The following is a 10,361-nucleotide window of genomic DNA, read 5'->3' on the forward strand; positions in this document are numbered from 1 at the left end:
CATCAGGCTTGAAAGTCCGTTTTCATTTAAGGAATCACAGCTGCATAAACAATGTTTGTTCGCTACAAGAAGAAAATGTATCATATTTGTCAGGATAAAGTAAGCACGTCGGGGACTCTGTTAGTGACACGGTGTCATCCTGCCTGGTCCTTTGAGACAGCAGGCACTAGAACAGTTCAACGGAGGCAGCTTTCATGTCTCACATTTCAGAACGATCCTGCATTCAGACCATCTAAATTGCTTTAAGTGCTGGGAAAAGAGGGTGAGGGACCATTTACCATCCTTATTCTCTATACTTTCTGGAAAAGACGTTCTTCAAAAAAATAAAATAAAATTCACATTCTTTGAAGAATTTCAGTGGTTGCAGGCATTCACTCCTCGTCTTAGGGTCTGACCCAGCCTTACAGCAATGTTTTCCTGACTTTAAATTTCTCGGAGAGGTAAAATTGGTTTTAAAACCAATACAGAGTTTCCATCTTTTAATTTTATAAAGAGAAAGGTCCTTTAAACCAAACAGAATATGTCTGTCATCCATGGGCCTCACTTTTTGTAAAAAATGAACATTTTTAATACCAAAAGAGAGAGGCAAGAAAAGCAAAAATAAAAATCTGAAAATAGAAGACAGAGCCTGCCATACATTTAGCTGTATGAGACGGTTCAGTCTCTTTTCTTGGTCCTTCTTGTCTCACTACTGAAGTTGAAGACTATGTCAACAACTGGCCCTGGCCCACAACTGGCATTTGGAAATCACTCCATTAGGGAAAAGACCACAGAGAACTTCTGGTGCCAAGAACTGTAGAAAGAGGAGGTGTCTGGTTGCACGCTGTCTGTGCATAGCCCTTCACAGTCATCCATCACGACCTATATCTCAGCAATCTGTAAGTGTTCTAAAGGGGCCTGGGGGGGAATCAACTGTTGTGAATTTTTTAGTTTATTTAAAAGTTTGGCAAAACTTACATTAAACACCGCAAGAGTCTTAAATCTTTAAAGCCCTGTGGAGTTTCAAAGAGCTTAATGATGTTTTCTTTTTAATGACCTTGACCCTAGAAATTAATTTTTTTAAAGTAGTGTTACTGTATTATAGAAAGGGTTCTGAAAATTTTCAAGACATCGTGCAGTACCAATGAAAACACATAGACTTCCTGGTGGTTTCATGCAGGAAAATGTATACGTGTGTGTGTGTGTGTGTGTGTGTGTGTGTGTGTGTGTCTGTGACTGGTGTGGAAGCTGGAAATACCTTCCAGGAAGAGCCGTGCTTTTATTTGTCAGGGCCCCAGAAACTTGCTGTGACCCCAATAAACAAATTCCGCAATTTCGGTGCTTTATGCTGCTGCTGCTGCTAAGTCGCTTCAGTCGTGTCCGACTCTGTGTGACCCCATAGACAGCAGCCCACAAGGCTCCTCCGTCCTTGGGATTCTCCGGGCAAGAACACTGGAGTGGGTTGCCGTTTACTTCTCCAGTGCGTGAAAGTGAAAGTGAAATCGCTCAGTCGTGTCCGACTCTTAGCGACCCCATGGACCTACAGCCTACCAGGCTCCTCTGTCCATGGGATTCTCCAGGCAAGAGTACTGGAGTGGGGTGCCATTGCCTTCTCCATCAGTGCTTTATAGGGGGCTTCTAAACAGGAAAAAAAGCAGCTTATTAATAGAAGAATGCAGGCAGAAACTGAATGTCAAGAACCCAGAGAAAGCATTTAGAAAGGGAAGCAACCAGAGAGGTTCCCGGAGGAAGACCATCGAGGGAGGGAGTGGCCCTATCAGACCTCTAACAGAGTGTCCTTGGGCCTCTATGGACCCATGGTGGTCCTGACTGGAGCCTCATAACCTCTCTCTTTTCTGTAGACTCCTTCCTCTTTAACAGCAATGCTTATCATTGGCTGGAATCTTCTATCCCAGAAAGGATTGTAACAACTGGCATTTCTGAGAGGGAAATCTGCTCACCTGTGAAAAGCTCCTGGCAGGCATCTCTGTGGTCAGGCCCATGGAGAAAATGGACCCCCTCCAGGGAGCTGAGCGTTAATGCCCCTCTCACCTTTCATCAGCCCTTCATCTGAGCCACAGGGCCTGGTAGCCCCAAGCCAAGTAGAGAAAGACTAGCTTCTCCAACAGCCTGTGTTTTAGCCATGAGGCTTAACAGCAGGAAGGCTGAATGAAGAGTCGGGAGAACTGGATTGGTCTCTGTACCTGCAGAAGAGTTGCCCAGATTCTCTGGCCTTGTGTTTAAAAAATCTGTAAGATGAAAAAAAATGGTGTTTATCTGTTTGTCATATGGATTTAAGAAAAGAGTTCACATGTGGAAATTTCATTCTGTCAACCCAAAGTAAGAGAATGCTCTTACTTTGATGATTTTGATGAAGATTTTCATGGCAGTCATTTTTGTCACCAAGAGCTTATCAACTTGGCAGAATGTCCAGATATGAACATTGAATGGGTTTCACAAAACTCTTTTATTTAGAAAATGAATTTTGAAGACAAGAAAAAGAAACAAATAGAAGTTGACTCCATGAGTCCTTAGCTCTCCTCTACAAACCAATCTAGTCTTTGGTTAAACAGACCAATATTAGTGGAGCGCTGAGCAACCAGACCATCTATCCATCCATCTGTCCATCCATATATATATTTTTGAGAACTAATATAGTTCCTGCAAGTAAATTGAACTTTAATTTAGTCATATAAATTATGTTATTTTTTTCATATAAGTGAATGTTTATTGGCATGTTCATTGGAGTAATGCAACGGTTTGTCTTTTTTTATTGGAGTACATTTGATTTACAATGTTGTGTTAGTTTTAGATGTACAGGAAAGTGATTTATGACTTAAGTCTATTTTTTTCAGATCATTTTCCCATATAGGTTATTACAGAACATTAAGTATAATTCCCTGTACTAAACGAAATGTCCTTGCTGATTATTTTGTATATAGTTCAGTTCAGTTCAGTAGTGTATATATATTAATCCCAAACTCCCTTTTGGTAACCATAGTTTGTTTTTTAAGTCTGTGACTCTATTTTGTAAATACGTTCATTTGTATCATTTCTCTAGATTCCACATACAAGTGATAACATATGATATTTATCTTCCTCTGACTTAACTTCACTTAGTATAAAAACCTCTAGGCCCACTCATGTTGCTACAAATGGCATGATTCATTCTTTTTATGACTGAGTAATATTCCACTGTATATATGTATCACATTTTCTTTATCTGTTCCTCTGTCAACAGGCATTGAGGTTGCTTCCATGTCTTGGCTATTGTAAACAGTGGTGCAATAAACATTGGGGTGCATGTATATTTTCTGAGGGTAATTTTCTCCAGATACATGCCCAGGAGTGGGATTGCTGGATCACATGGTAGATCTGTTTTTAGTTTTTAAGGAGCCTCCATACTGTTCTCCATACTGGCTGTGTCAATTTACATCCCCACCAACAGTGTAGGAGGGTTCCCTTTTCTCCGCACCCTCTCCAGCATTTATTCTTTATAGACTTTTTGATGATGGCCATTCTGAGCAGTGTGAAATGATACCCTCTTGTAGTTTGGATTTGCATTTCTCTAACAGTAGTGACACTGAACATCTTTTCATGTGTTTTTTGACCATCTGTATGTCTTCTTTGGAGAAATGTCTGTTTAGATCTTCTGTTCATTTTTTGATTGGGTTGTTTTTTGCTTTAGAGTTGCATGAGCTGATTGCACATTTTGGAGATTAATCCCTTGCATTGTTTGCAAATGTTTTCCTCATTCTGTGGGTTATCTTTTCATTTTGTTTATAGTTTCCTTTGCTGTGCAAAAGCTTATAAGTTTAACGAGGTCCCATTTGTTTATTTTTGTTTTTATTTTTATTACTCTAAGATCCAAAAAGATATTGCTGCAATTTATGTTTTATAGTATCCAGTCTTACATTTAGGTCTTTAGTCCATTTTGCATTTATTTTTGTGCATGGTATTAGAGAATTCTCATTTCTTTCTTGTACATGCAGCTGTCCAGTTTTCCCAGCATGACTTATCAAAGAGACTGCTTTTTTTTCCATTGTATATTCTTGCCTCCTTTGTCATGAAATGAATGACCATTGTTGTTCAGTTGCTAAATCATGTCCAACTCTTTGCAACCCAATGGACTGCAGCATGTGAGGCTTTCCTGTCCTTCACTATCTCCGTGAGTTTGCTCAAACTCATGTCCATTGAGTCACTGATGCCATCCAACCATCTCATCATCTGTTGCCCCCTTTTCCTGTCACTCTCAATTTTCCCCAGCATCTGGGTCTTTTCCAGAGTCAGCTCTTTGCATCAGGTGGACAAAATATTGGAGCTTCTGCTTCAGCATCAGTCCTTCCAATGAATATTCAGGGTTGATTTCCTTTAGGATTGATTGGTTTGATCTCCTTGCTGTCCAAGGGACTCTCAGGAGTCTTCTTCAACTACACAGTTCAAAAACATCAATTCTTTGATGCTCAGCCTTCTTTATGCTCCAACTCTCACATCCATACATGACTAGTGGAAAAACTGTAGCTTTGACTATACGGACCTTTGTTGGCAAAGTAATGTCTCTGTTTTTTAATACATTGTCTAGGTTTGTCATAGCTTTTCTTCCAAGAAGCAAGTGTCTTTTAATTTTTTGGCTGCAGTCACCATCCACAGTGATTTTGGAGCCCAAGGAAATAAAATCTGTCACTATTCCCACTTTTCCCCCTTCTGTTTGCCATGAAGTGATGGGACTGGATGCCATAATTGACCATAGGCTCAGGGGTTTATTTCTGAGCTTTCTGTCCTATTCCACTGTAAGTCCATCTTTGTGCCAGTGCAACATTGTTTTGATTACTATGCCTTATAGTATAGTCTGAAATCAGGGAGCCTGATTCCTAGAGCTCCATTTTTGTTTCTCAAGATAGCTTTGGCTATTTGGGATCTTTTATGTTTCCACACAAACTTGAAGATTTTTGTTCTAGATCTGCAGAAAATGGCATTGGTAATTTGATAGGGATTGCATTGAATCTGTCGATCACCTTGGGTAGTATAATCATTTTGACAATATTGATTCTTACGATCTAAGAACATGATATATCTTTTCATATGTTTGTGTCATGATTTCTTTCCTCTTACAGTGTCTTATAGTTTTCAGAGTACAGGTCTTGGAACAGTTCTGTTTTGACTGTAGTGGTTACAGAAATCTCTACTTAGAATCAAATTCCATAGGACTACTAACTACTACTGGACACGACAGTACATGTAGAGACTGATAAAAACTGAATAATGTTTGTAATCTGGTACTGGTTACAGTACCAATGTCAGTTTCCTGCTTTTGCTATTTTTTTAAGCCAAAAAGTATTATTTAGGAAGAGAGAATGTTAAGAATGTTACCAAAAAATTGGAAAACATTGTAAGCATCACAAAATCTGGAATTATAGCATGACATAGTTTTTCTATAGTCATATAAGATTTCACCATGGGGAAAACTGAGTGAAGAGTTTATGGGACCCCGTGCAATATATTTAGCAACTTCCTATATGAATCTACAGTCTTTGAATAATATATTAATTTATAATTATTTTAAAATAAAAGGTTAAAAATAAGTAGATGCATATGTAACAAGTTATTGGGATACATATAAAAGCCCCTGAGCATTTTACTTGGCAAACTCTATTCTTCACTAGTTTTACTGCTTTACCAAGGCCCACCTTCATTTTCCCAGAAACTCATTTCTTTGCAATGAACAGTTTTAAAACCTTTAATGAAAAGACCTCTGGAAAATTATGATGTGATAACTAGTACTCAAAAATCCCATTTAGGAACATGTTAGGTATGTAATCATTACTTTCAGTGGGTGTCATCCTGGAATTTCTTGTTTTTATGGATACCCACTGTAGTACCCTTGCCTGAAAAATCCCATGGACGGAGGAACATGGTAGGCTACAGTCCATGGGGTCGCAAAGAGTCAACACAACTGAGCGACTTCACTTTCACTCTCATTATTAATAGAGGGCTTCCCTGGTGGCTCAGTGGTAAAGAATCCACCTGAAGTGCAGGAGCCACAAGAGATATGGGTTCAATCCCTGGGTCGGGAAGGTCTCCTGGAGGAGGGTATGGTAACCCACTCCACTATTCTTGCCTGAAGAATCCCAGGGACAAAGGATCCTGGCGCACTACAGTACATACGGTTGTGAAGAGTCGGACACGAGTGAAGCAACTTAGCCTGCACGCATTGTTAATAGAAAAATACCTCCACTCAAAGATCTTTTCAACCTATCGATATTAAACTACTGAAATGGGTAAAGAAAAGTGTGAGGGGACACTTGGAAATCACATGTTTATTGATACAGGAAATCACGCACACACATACACGCACACACACACACGCACACACACACTCCTGCTAAATTGATTGGATTTGTTGTCAACTCTCTTCCTATAATTTCCATACTAATTAGATCAACTATTGAGCCGTTTCAGTCATCAAAACACCTGGAAACAATGGACCCATTGTCTCTTGCATCTAGACTAGATGGTGATTTGCACTAGAGTTAGGCCCAAGTTAGATAAGAACGTATATTTATTGATCCTTTGGCTAAATTTGAAGTAAATAAGCCCATGGACCCACTTAGAAAGAGAAAGTGAAGTCGCTCAGTTGTGTCCGACTCTTTGCGACCCCATGGACTGTAGCCCACAAGGCTCCTCCATCCATGGGATACTCCAGGCAAGAATACTGGAGTGGGTTGCCATTTCCTTAGGCTGCACCTAAGTTTGTGAATGTTTGTGACTTGACATTGCAATATTTCTTCCAGAAGAAGCAAGACCTGGGAACAGGAGCAGAACAACATTCTCATGGCAGTAATTCCAGCCCTATTAACTTAAGCACTCCTGATATTTGAAAAACAGCAAAGCTACCTTTTTAATGGAAAATTCAAAAATTTAATTTCAAAACAGGAAATATTCTTGAAGCTACCAAAAAAAGCATAGAATTTCATAATGTAGGGTAGTATAGGTATTGTATCAACTATTTAATTTTAATCAAACAAAAGTGTGAAGAAAATTGCATCAACAAGGTTTATCTTATTCTTTTTGTCCTACGATCAAAATTGCCAGCAGACAGGAAAATGGATAGAAGAGCTTTATTCACATTCTAAGTATGACTATTCACCCTATGTGAGTGTAAACAGTCTTCCTACTATATACACATTTAGTTCAATTCTGAGTTACACAGGAAATAGATGTCTAACAATTATTTAACTGGGACTCTAAGAGAGGCAAGGAAACCCAAGAAAAATCGAGAGACAAGAATCAAAGACCAATAGCTCTTAACTTTAGTTATATATGAGAATGTTTAGATACAAAACATTATACAGTTAATAACTTTATGAGTTCCTTTGACCTCAAAATCTATGCATGATGGTCCAAGACCTAGCGAGAGGCTGAGAGGTGAGAGGAGATGGAGACAGATTTTGAGGACAGTGAGACTGTGTATAAAATAGCTGTCACATCAACTATATGCAGATAATCAAACGGCATGAAAGGGATTTGATCAAATAAATAAACCAATCAAATTCATTTGATGACTTCTTCATCTTCCAAATTACTCCACTGCTTTCTTTGTGTTTAGGCTCATAACACCAGGCCCAGGTATTCTTCCTCCCCTGACCTCCCTTCCTCTGGCCCAGATACACACACACACACACACACACACACACACACGTTCTAAGCATGTGCTGCGACCCTATATGCCTCCATTACATCTAGAACTAGATTACACAGGCAGGAAAGGGAAGGGCATTTATGTAACCTCATCTCTTCTCTCTGTAACAACTTAAGCCAACACTGTCTTTGGCCACATGTTTCTCAGATCCCTGAATTTATTTTTCCATCAGATACCCTCTACACTCCACAGACATTTCATAATGCTTCCTTAAGGAAAAAGAAAATGAAGCCATGATGATAACGAAGTCTTTATCCAGGCAAGAGGAACAAATTAGTGTTACTTCTGTCCTGGGAAAGATTCCTGTCAACCTTGAAAGTGTCTCCTGACTTATGACTGTAAGTGTGGAGTAAGTATGAACTTGTCTATAAGAATAGAAATTTATAAACCAGGGCTCAACTTTAAATATCACTTCCATTGAGCGCAGCAGCACAGAAGGCATCAGATAGAAGCAAGCTCTCTGGTAACATACACCAGGACTACAACAGCCTCGACTTTCGGTTCTGATGTGAGCTAAGTGAAACCAGGACGGTGGTAATTTTTTGGCTGTAGAAAGGAACACTGGGATCCTTGATGCGGATACCCAGATTATACAGAATACCTCTTATTCAAAGTTCTGCTGAATTTAATGTGTCTTGGAACTCGTGAATCCACAGAACTGACACTCCTCTGAGATAGATTTACTGCATAAGTATCTGGAATCAGAACATGAGGAACAATGGAGAATGGGGCCAACTGTTTCAGAGACTCTTTGGACGTGAAAGATGTGATTCTTATAGTCTTGCGTTCTGCACAGAGCAAGTAACTGAATGATTTCCTACTCTTTAGTGGCCTTCATTTAAACCAAGGAAACTAACCCACTTTGGGGAGAAGCTGTAAGAAGAGTAAGAGCAGTTAAATGAGAGAAGAGAACTGATCCTGAGGAGGCCAAAGAAAAAAAACACAGCCAGAGGAACATGAAGATAGCTTCTATACGAGCATAAGGCATGTGGTCAAAACGCTGTAGGATCAGGCCAATCTGGTACCTGGCAGAGCTTCCAGAAAAGCAAAGAAAAGAGTGAGGAGAGTATCTAGGGACAAGAGAAAGCATTGCAGGTATGACCTTGTCACTTGTCTGCCCAGCTCTGCTTAAAGTCCTCAACATGGCCCCTATTTTTATTCTACAAGCAAATATGCTTCCAGAAATCTATTGCTAAAGAGCATACAAACATAAGAGTCCAGGGGAATGGGAGGGTTCAGTATCTAAGGAAATCCAACAAAGAAATTATCAGATGACTCAAATTTTTCTCAGTATTATGAAGATACCCTCAAACAGTCCTGATGCAAGTGTCACTCTTGTTCAAGGTGCTATATGGTATGAAATGAGACACACACACACACACACACACACACACACAGAGCCTGGCTCCAAGATGGCCAAGTGTCCCCCAAATTTTGCCGGAACCACAAAAATGTAGAAACTTCTATTAAGCATGATGATGGTGCCATGGCTGTAGAAGAAAATAGTCCACAATAATAAAGTTTTAAAATGTGCCTTTAAAGGCACTTTTATGCAGCTTTAGGGTAAAGACCCTACTCTTCTGAGTGTCCTAGGCTGGCCCAGTCACTATTAAGATGATCATCCTGGTTGTTCTTTTGTTGTTCAGTCACCACGTCATGTCTGACTCTTCACAACCTCATGGACTGCAGCACTCCAGGCTTCCCTGTCCTTCACTATCTTCCAGAGTTTGCCCAAGTTCATGTCCATTGAATCCGTGATGCCATCATAGTTATTAATGGTGATCATCATAGTTATTAACCATTTATTTAATGATAGCTGCATAATTTTTAAACTCAACACCTGATCAAAATGTGCTGATTGTTTTAACCGTTAATACTGTCCTTTTAACTTTTTTCTCAGATAGTAAGGAATCTGCCTGGGTTCAATCCCTGGGTCAGGAAAATCCCCTGGAGAAGGGAATGGCTTTCCACTCCAGTATTCTTGCCTGGAGAATTCCATGGACAGAGGAGTGTGGTGGGCTACAGTCTATGGGGTCACAAAGAGTCAGACACGACTGAGCAACTTTCACCTCATTTTAACTTTTTTCTTTGAATTTAGATATTTACCAAAAGATGCATAAGACTTGGGGGATTTCTGGAGAAATCAAACTCCTCCATGAAAGCACAAACAAAGCAGCTGAAAGGACTAACCACGTGACTTGTATGTCTTCATTCATCAGACATTTACGGGGCTGCGGCTCCGTACCAGGCTTGTGCAGCACTGGAGATATCGCCATGCACGACATCCCGGCGTTTATATGCCAGTGGGGAAAGGCAGGTGTATTCATTTCTTATGACTGCTGCAACAAGTTATTACAAACTGGGAGCTTTAGAGCAGCAAAACTGTATTCTCACAGTTCTGGGGACGAGGAGTCCAAAACCCAGATGTCAACCGGCAGCTCACCCTGTGAAGGCTCTGATTATTACTATCACCTAATTTTTTAAACGGGGCTTCCCTAGTGGCTCAGACGGTAAAGAATCTGCCAGCAATGCAGGAGACCCAGGTTTGATCCCTGGGTTGGGAAGATCCCCTGGAGAAGGAAATGACAACCCACTCCAGTATTCTTGCCTGAGAAACACCACGGGCAGAGGGGCTAGATATAGTCTTACCATACAAACCCAGTTTACAATTCCTTCGGAAAAT

This window comes from Bos indicus, chromosome 12 (assembly GCF_029378745.1).
Source record: "Bos indicus isolate NIAB-ARS_2022 breed Sahiwal x Tharparkar chromosome 12, NIAB-ARS_B.indTharparkar_mat_pri_1.0, whole genome shotgun sequence".
Taxonomy (NCBI): Eukaryota; Metazoa; Chordata; class Mammalia; order Artiodactyla; family Bovidae; genus Bos; species Bos indicus.